This window comes from Osmerus eperlanus, chromosome 22 (assembly GCF_963692335.1).
Source record: "Osmerus eperlanus chromosome 22, fOsmEpe2.1, whole genome shotgun sequence".
Taxonomy (NCBI): Eukaryota; Metazoa; Chordata; class Actinopteri; order Osmeriformes; family Osmeridae; genus Osmerus; species Osmerus eperlanus.
Genome location: NC_085039.1, coordinates 9,340,677 through 9,350,520, shown reverse-complemented (window position 1 = coordinate 9,350,520; position 9,844 = coordinate 9,340,677). Strand labels below are relative to the sequence as shown.

Genomic DNA, 9,844 nt, shown 5'->3' with positions numbered 1-9,844 from the left:
GATTTGTCATCCAAAACCGTGGGATTCCTTACATTGAAATTGCGTGATACGCGATCATGCACAGCAGAGGCAAAACGTAACGCTTGAAATGTGGGTAAATGTGTGTTACTGGAGTAGCAGTAACCTGCTTGGAGGAAACAGAGTCACACGCGCGCGCGCGCGTCCTCGCACACACTTCCCGTCCTGTGCGTCGGTGATCTATGGGAGTTGGGTGACAGATACTGAGAATGCCTGGGCCTAAAGCCCCCCCATCCAAAACATCCTGCCTCCCTGCCTGGACCCAGGGTTGGGGGCTCACTGTTGATGGGAGCGAGCAGGCCAGCGGGTCACTCTGAAATACAGTGTCTCTTATCTCTCACACGCACACTCACTCACACACACACACAGGAGCGGAGACACACACACAGGAGCGGAGACACACACGCGCACACAAATTCATGGTGTGACCCACATACCAGGAAGCTGCATGAGAAATGAGGATGGGAGAAGAGGACAGGCGAGCTTCACCTAGCTCCTGCTTGTCCTACCACTTGTGTCCATCGTTCTAAATATGAGGCAGGCATTCTCTCTTAACCCTTGTGTTATCTTCGGGTCATTCTGACCCATCAGTCATTGTGACCCACCGTCGTATTGTGACAAATTTACCTCATACAAAAACAAAGTGAAGCATTTTCTTTTAACTGTCGGGCTGTCTCAGACCCCCCACATTGGAATGGTTAAAAGAAAAAAAAAATTTTTTTAAGTTTTTGTATTGGGTAAAATTGGGTAAACACAACGATGGTTCGTTATGAACCTTTGGGTCATGTGACCCGAAGGCAGCACGAGGGTTAACTCACAGCAGCAATTATCAGCCTCTCGGGGAAGTCCAATTCATCTATTTCCAATGTAGTCGTTTTTAATTTGTCCTAAGTCATAAAAGAAAAAACGGTGCCAGTTGCATGTTAGATAAGGGAAAATATAAGGTGATACGTAGTGTTGCAATATTAAGTAGATATACAGTAACGCTTGGTCAATTTCAGTAACACATGGTAAATTACAGTTTAAGACGTTTAAAAAGGGTTTCTTTTTTCCGAATCAGAAGACGTTTTAATCGCCGAGTAGTTTACACAACAAGCAATTGACTTTGGTGGGCAGGTGCATACAGTAAACACATAAGAATCTCTTCAGGAGCCCATACGGAGTAAACACAGGTTAGCATCACAGCGTTTCACTGTACTTTACCAGCCGACGCCGCACCTTGCTTGCTCATTTCACATTTTAAGTAATGATGAGGTAAGGAAAAGCTCCCACTCCTCCTCGCCGTGAGTCAATGACTGTTGTCGGACCCGCAAATAAACCAGGAATGAAGCTATTTCACTCCCATTGCCAATCAACCACACGTCCACGACCAAGCTCTCAGGGTGGAGATCTGACTCATTGTTCCCGCTGTGTAAAAGAGAGAAAGGGAGAAGAGAGGACAGAAAAAGAAAAAAAACCTAGTCTGTTTTCTCACTACTCTGGTTTGGTTCCAGGAACTAGACCGTGACCACTTAATTAAGTTCATGCCTGTGACCTGGCTAGCTAGCTGGTGAATCTCAGTGTAGCAGGCCCAGATCACAAACAAAGCATTGGCCATGGACAGTTAGCTAGCTCAGCAACTAGTGGAAATACAGTTAACGAAACAAACGGATATAGTAGCCATATCAAGTGAGAGAAAAGTCTGTCAATGCTAATGTCCTTATTGTTAGCAAAGGGCAAGCAAGGCTACACCCCAAATCACTCTGTATGCTAATTGGTTGCAGCGTCTTGTGTCTCGGCGCCAAGCTTATATCAACACCTTAGCAGACACTCAGCAATAGTGTGTGGGAAGGTGTTTTGTCATATTCATCGGTGTTATTAAAATGCAGCCGTCTAAAATCTTTCAAAGCATTTCTCAGACGTTTCCCTTAGACTTAACAAGGGTGTCTGACGAGCCCTTTAAATATCCAATGGACATAGCTGACGGATGTGTTAATGTTTCTCTCCTCATCAATATCACGTGCGTCCGTCTCTATTTTTCGAATAGGCTTTCTTCTGGGAGTTCACCAAGGAGGCAGTTCACAGAGTTTGGTTCAGTTTACTCTCCATCACTTTTTCTCCCTCCAGCTCTGAGACCAGATGATGTGTTTATCCCATTAAGTACATCTTTTCTAATAACAAGATGATTGATTGGATATGGCGGAGGCTCTTCACAGCTCTTACACACAAAAAGGCCTGCTGCATTAATATTAGTCTCGATTTACAAGCTGTTCTTCTGGCCTTGCTTGAAACAAAACTTTAAGCCTGGTCTCATTCAAATGGTGAAAAAAATGGATGATGTCAACTCAAACAAGGACAACAACATGACGAGTTTGAATCTTAAAATGAATTAAGACAGGATTCTAAATGTAACATTTTGGTTAAGGACTTAACTGGTGAAGTTAAGTTGGCAGGCCAAGATGGCCATAAGACTGCCAGTCAACCTTAGACACTCTAAAAGCCATCCCCAAACACTACTGTGTGTGTGTGTGTGTGTGTGAGAGAGAGTGTGTGCGTGCGCGTGCATGTGTTCGTGCCTGCCTCTGGTCCCTGTGGTGTATACACAGGACATTAGCCAAGACAAAGATTCGTAGAAAAACAGGAAAGAAAAAGGGGCATCGAAAGGCGCTATACACCCATATAAGACATTAGGTGTCATGAAAATACAGTAGATATTTGGGTTACAGATGTAAAGTATCTTACCAAAATATGGGCACTGTTAGTTTTGGATTTGGATGGCCTCCACACAAGCATAGCTGGCCTAGGGTCAAACAAGGTCAGCCTGAAATCTTTCGGCAACCATCATTCCAATGCCAAGATGAAACAAGTATTTGTTCATCCTGTATGATTAGTCATGCTCCTCAGATACGCATATCTGAGATATCTCTTTTAAACCCAGTAGTAAATGGTTTCATCCCAACACACATGCACAGAATAAGATGGAGGTTCTCCCCAACACAAAGAAAATAGCTATAATAATGTTCACTGAATAACTTGACTCGGGTCCTTTTTCGGTTTCCGTGAAGGTGGAAGACCTCGCTTTGCTGATGTTATTTTTAGGGAGGTGTGCTATCCTACTTCTAATGCCCTATCCATTGACCAGCATGAAGAAGCAAGTTTGGTTGAGAGGCCTAGCTTGGGTTTGCATGGTTTTGCACCATTGAGGGATGTAGAGACAATCCAAAGATTTGACTGAATCAGTCAACATGTTTTTTTGCCAACCCCATTTGGCCAATGAGAAAGCCACAAAAATGTGAATAAATCGATGGCTTAATTCTAGCCCAGACTCAAGGTGAGAGAAATTAAGACGTAACATTTCCCATGATTAACGGAAAATGAAGTATGCTTGCTAAATATATCTGCCAATCCCTTACCACACAACTTACTTTTTGGATTGTCACACACGTGACAATCCAACAGACAAATAACCATCACTCTACACAAGGGATAATGTTGCAAAACACATTCAGAACTGAACTGATGGGTTTTGCAATGCAAGGAGAGTCTTAGAAAAGTTTGCTAACATGCCTCGTTGACCCCAAACAGCCAGAATACAACTACAAGTCTTTCAGCACCCCTGTGGCTGGTTGGCAAGGAAAGGAGCGAAGAGACCCGTCTAAGAATGGTTTTCCAAAATATTTGTGCTGAATAGGGACTATTTTCTCAGTGAGGACCACCTCACAGCTTAGCTAACCGAAATAGAGTTCTACACATGCCAACACAGTCAATGCATGAGGTCTGTCTATTGGCAAACATGCTTACACGGACCAACAGTACGAGGTGGACTTGCATTCAGTTTATGCTTGGTTGCCAAGGGAACCTTCAACTCCAACAAGTGATCTGGCATTATATAAGTAAACAGTGCATTCATGAGCAGTGCACAGTAAAGATAGAGGGTACACAGCCTCAAGTCCTGAGATCTAAGTTTAGTTTGTGTGTGTGTGTTGGATATTCTACATACTCAACTAGGGGGATAGCCTAAGAGTTGAACCCTATGTTTATAAAGACCTTTTCACCCCCCACCTAAACTTAGCTTTTCGCTCAACGCTTACCTGCTGTTTTAGTTGTTTATAATGGCCGTATACTGTATAAGATTTCAATTTCAGATGAAGTGGCTCAAATTGTTGCCTGCTGTTTAAATGTAGATGATTTTGTTGATGCTAGTCCGCTATCTGTTAAGGGTAAAAATCCATAAACTCTCTGATAAACCGCAATCAGGCTATTTTAAGGGACTTAAATAGTGACAGTTGTTTGAGGTTGAGATTTCAGATGATATGATCATTGTTTCAGATGACTGAGAATTGGTTGAGAAAATGACCATTGAGATACAGTGCTTGATTACCCGCTTCTAGATACTTTTGTCCTGAATAAGTCAGATCTTGGAAAGCGATTGGCTGAAATCAGGTCGGGAGAATTCATCATCTAAAAGGCAGGGGGATACACACAGGGAATGTCTGCTCCAATTTCTTGCCCTCTTGTCTTTGTGTGGTGTGTTTGAGTAAGATTTGAGTGGTTCCTTGAGTGCTGGAACGGTTTCAGCCCACACCCTAACAGCACCCTCAGTTAGTCTGTTGGAAGAGGCGTGGGGCTAATGTCAAGGCGTCACACAAAGGGAGGGGAGGAGGGGCTCTTGTTGAGTCATGTCTCCGTGTTACTGGGAACCCCACTTTCCAAGTCTGCGTGCTATAAGCCAACAGTATTAAATACACATGCTCACATAGCAGAGAACCCGTGCCAATTCGCCAGACACCACACACTGGTTGCACACTTGCACATGTTAGCATGGCGACAGACCCACTCGCGCCCTCTGGATAACACGCGCACTGTGGGAACCCCGGAACACCCCACACCTTTAACTGCTTGTCCACCTATCAACACTCACATCCGACCCATCTGCAGGTTTTGAGGACCAGAAGGGTCCACATGCACCGCAGACAAAGGAAACCTGTGGTGCATGTCATGCAGGCAAGCTCTTTCACCAGCCCCATTTAGACTATCTGTGTTTGTCGCCACTCAACAATGCTTTGTTGAGTTGACCTCCCAGAGGTCAACTCCCTGAGCAGATCCATCACTTGACTTTGAGGAACTGAGAAACTGGAGGAACGAGACGTCTAAACCCCCCCCCCCCCCCCCAAACAAACACATCATCCAGTCCTCAAAACAATTGTTGAAATTTTTGAAAATGTCTGAAGAGATACATCTGACGGCGCTGCCAACATTTCTTCACTTAAGTGCTCGGCTGAAACCTGCACCGACTTGCTGCGAATCCATATCCAAACGCATCTGCACTGAAACTTGGCGCGACACTTTGAAACCATTTCAAAAGCGGTACTACTGATTTAATCCAGGATAATACTCATGATCATCCATCATCAATGGAGACTATTGTCCGGTAAGCGGCCTTACCACGGCACTTAACCCTCGTGCTGCCTTCGGGTCACATGACCCAAAGGTTCATAACGAACCATCGTTGTGTTTACACAATTTTACCAAATACAAAAACAAATAAAAATAATTTTCTTTTAACCTTTGCAATGTGGGGGGTCTGAGACAGCCCAACGGTTAAAAGAAAATGCTTCACTTTGTCTTTGTATGCGGTAAATCTGTCGCAATACGACGGTGGGTCACAATGACTGATGGGTCAGAATGACCCGAAGATAACACAAGGGTTAAATACCGGAGAAACCAGTTATGTTCACCCAGCACATGCTGCCTGGCTCCAGGGGCCTAAAGGTTAAGGAGTTTATGGACGCTGAAAGATACCATAGAAAGCTCATCAGTTCAGCTTCTCAGGCTCGTTCTCTTTCCGGTGTAAATTATGCTGCGATCTGAAAGGAAGGATAAGCTGGTTGTAAGTCGTCTTGGCCTGGAGGGGGAACTTGTCTGCAGTAGCTAAGGGGAAGCACAGCCCGTCAGTCCTGTGATAGCCGTATGAGATTCCACATGCTCTGATGAGTAATTCCTCTCCCTCCCTCCCCCTCATCCTCCATCCTCCCCTCCCTGGCTGTGGTGTGTTAGCCCTGAGTCATCCAACCAGCGAGCCCCACACTTTCCTAACCCTCGCCTGTGGCGGAGAAGAGGATCCTTCCTGGTCCGTGGCGATCCCACGGGGGAAAATCGGTCAATAGCTTTCCGTGGATGACTCACTTGCTCGCCGACCAACCAATGATGAGTTGTCCTTTCTCCCGGCCCCACCCCGACACCACCACACCTCAGCCTGGATCAGAAGCTTCCTGTATGTCTGTCTGTCTGTGTCTTGGTGCAATGTCAAGACACTGAAGGACATGAAGCTCACTTGTCTGCATGTTGAACAATGGAGAGACCAGGGGGGGAAAGATAATGACAGTATAAGGCTTGCCTGAAGGGTGTATTGGTATCATTAGCAAGGGAGATGTGCTTAAATCTGTCTAGGGGAAATGTACTCTCGTGTCTGCATTCCTACCCAATTCTTTGAGCATGATGTGAATCTACACCTTGAACATGCTGTGAACTTTTGATGGCCGAACATGGAAGTTCTGGCTGCTGCTTCCTGCGATTATGACGTCACGCTTTGTTTACTATGACCGCTGGCCCAACACATGGATCAGAACCTTCTGTACGGTAGCATTTTTGAGGGTGGGTGGGGTTAAAATAATGTATTGACTATCCATACGCCGTTAGGAAAGGCTGTAATACTCAATTGACTGCTTGTCTATTGTTTCCTTGGCTTCGAAGTGCATTGGGTTGAATGTAGCTGGTATTGTATAGCCAACAGCATGTTGCAACAGGAGACTTTGTTGACCATTGCAAGAGCAATAAGGATTTTTAGGGGCATTATGACTGGGTTAATAAAACACAGCTGCCCCTAAAAGTCCCTCATTTTTCTTGCTGCCTTTTTTCCTCTTTCTCTCGATCTCTCCCTTTCTCTAAAGTCTCATTCCAAGGTTCTGAGGTTGAACTGGAGCAATTGTTGGCTCGTACGGGGTACACAGATTGGGCATCAGATCAACCGTGGTAGGCCACTGGCAACCACAAAAGGTGACCAAACTCACCGTAGAGGTTGCCAGCATGCGAGGAGTTTCAGATAAGAGATTTTTACACAAAGGCAGCGGCGTACGTGGCCAATGTTTATAAGTTGTGTATTTACAATGGACAAGCTTTATTGGGATTTGTGCGGACATTTCAGGAGGGGTTGAATGAGTTCAGAGCAGTTTTCTGAGAAGGTGTCCCATTGTGATTATTTATTCATTTTAAGCATTTGGCATTTGCAGAAAAGTTAAAACATGAGTCAACTGGATTAGCAGAAGTGTGGTATTTATTGTAGTAAATGTTGTGATGCAAGGACAATATATTATCTCTAATTATGGCATTCTTACTTACGGACCCAAGTGAACTCGGTAGCCTGACTAAGTAAACAAGGAGACACACACTCACGAAGGTAGGGCTTTCAAACCAGCCGTGTTGTTTTCCAGAGCCTGCTACAGCCCTGTTTAAGGGCAATAACAAGTGTATGCAATAACACTCAATGTGTTAGAGTGGCAAGATCTGTCTGTTTGGACCCCGTGTTAATGCGAAATGCCATTGAGTGAGGCTTGGCAGGCAGTAGCAACAAGCACTGTTTAATATCTCAGCTATAATCAGCACACTTGGTGACTATCCCAGATCTCCCAAATGTTCTACTCTGCTTATTCAAACCAGGCCTAGTACTACCTGCCTCCAGAGCTTCCCTGGTTTTAGGCCCTGAGAACTCCCACAGTCACTCACAAAGGCTTCAGCCTGGAGAGTGGGAGGACTTTATCACAACTTGTGTTTTCTTTCCCTTCGGTTTAATTGTATTAATAACTGAAGAAGTTTAACAATTGGTGTGTCCGTATTGTTTCTTGTTAATAATGCCAGTAGTTGACTGATATAAAACTGTTGATTACATTTTGTTATTGGTATATTTACACCCTTCGGAGCTGATGCACATTTGGCAACTGTAGCAGCTTAGTGACAACACAAGCTTGAAATAGTAAGGTTGTAAAAACGTATTGGTTGCCACTGATGTGTTTATGCAAGCGACAAGTAGACCTACATAAACAACTTCTTTATTTAAAAAAAATTGTTGATACAAATGAAGTTAATTTATGTACAGTAAGATGTATTATAGCCTATTTTTCTTTAAATGTATAATGTATTACACTCGATGTTGGTTGTTGCCAGATATATTTTAGCAGTTATAAATGTTTTCGACTAAAATACTGCACAACATGTGCGTCAGTGAATGTCTAACCTATGTGTCCTTTCAGCATGTAGATGTCACCATCAGTTATATTAATTACATAAAGCACTTAGTGTCAAGATGCTAAATTCATTAGTCGGGCATGTTTGGTATCCTGTGGTCCAGACCGATTTAGAAACAGGCGAATATGACTTCGTCTTGACTTGACACTTGTTAAATAACAACATTGTTTAAAAAAAAAAAATCTAAGATAGATCATTGTTTGTCCTCATCCCCCTCCAGTTTTAACCCAATTTACATTTACTCAAAAATGGTTTCTTAGGACTTAAGTAGCTTTTACTGTCCTTTCAAAGTTAATATGGTGTCAAAGCCTGAAGTATACAGAAAGAAAGAAATTCAGCTATTCAAAATACGTTTTGGATGAGTCACCAATCAATATTTGTTTTTCAATATTAGTGTGAAAGTTAGAGATTATTTATTCAAGCTTAATAGGCCTCAAGCTTTTGGCCTCCAAGTTTGTTTTCTCCCGGGGGTTTTATATTATTGCTGAGAAATGTATTACTGTTTGTACAGGAATGCCACATTTATGACTGTCGATGGCAAGGCAATAGCCTGCCTTCTGAACTTGCTGGTTACATGAGCCAGAAACTGGGACTTTGTAGGCCAGTTGAATGAATGAGGACTCACCTTGCCCGCAAAGACCCAACTTCTAACGCACACATTTTAAGATTTTTAAGACTTTTTTTTAAATCAAGGGACCCGAACATACAGCCTCAAAAAGCATCCTTTCCAACGTGATCGATAGGCTATAGCCTACTTCCGTATCCAACTCAAAACTGTCAGGCGCAAAAATCATTTGGAATCTTGAGAAAGCCTACATTCTAAAATGTGCAATTGTGGTAGTGTCTGGATGCGTTACGTATTTACCTTTATGTCCAATGTTAACAGACATGTTCAACTCAGACACAAAACGCGTTGGTATCTGCATCCCTTGTCTTGTCCGGCAAGATGACTTCGCGCAGAAGACTGTCGGAGAGAACGTCGCTGCGTGCGAAGTTGAAGTTCTCTGCTCATCACTCAACCACCGCCCCTCTTTTTTTGATCAGTTGCGCTGGTATTGCACGAATCCCATATTTAGTAAGATTATCCTTTGGGACGAATTGCTGCATTTTCTTTTGACATAATGTGGAAATGTCTTCAAAAATAACTAAGAGGCAACAGAGGAGCACTTGTGCCAGGTTAAGCTATCCCCACAGCCTAATGGAAATCTCGGATACATTTCATGTTCTCCGGTCCAAGCAACCTCGTGTGCACACACCAGCGTCAATCCCTGAAATATCCATTCTGGAAAGAGACACGTTGATGTTATTGCCATGTTGCAGTAGGCTATATGACCACGACATCACCCAGAGCTGGAAGGATATGATATATGGTGTTGCGCCCTCGTGTTGGGACCTCCCCAAAATGGACTTCTGCTAAGTGGTAACCTGGTTATTTTGAGCGCGTCACTCCGACTCGTCTCCAATTATAGGTTTCCTTCGCCAAGATTTGGCGCATCAATGCAAGATTATCTTAAATATTACTTACTAACAATAAAAACGACTTACA

The 9,844-nt window shown here is 43.6% G+C and overlaps 1 long non-coding RNA gene across 1 annotated transcript in view; it reads right to left on the bottom strand.

The window, feature by feature from the left end:
• The window catches only part of LOC134008903 (uncharacterized), a 12,360-nt gene extending 2,673 nt beyond the window's left edge, over positions 1-9,687 (bottom strand). The window contains exons 1-3 of the long non-coding RNA XR_009928199.1: positions 9,164-9,687; positions 823-1,425; positions 1-566 (exon numbers count right to left, since the gene is read on the bottom strand). The exon at positions 1-566 is cut by the window's left edge and continues 2,673 nt beyond it. This is a non-coding gene — a long non-coding RNA (uncharacterized LOC134008903). The remainder of the gene's footprint in view (positions 567-822; positions 1,426-9,163) is intronic.
• Positions 9,688-9,844: the final 157 nt, after the last annotated feature.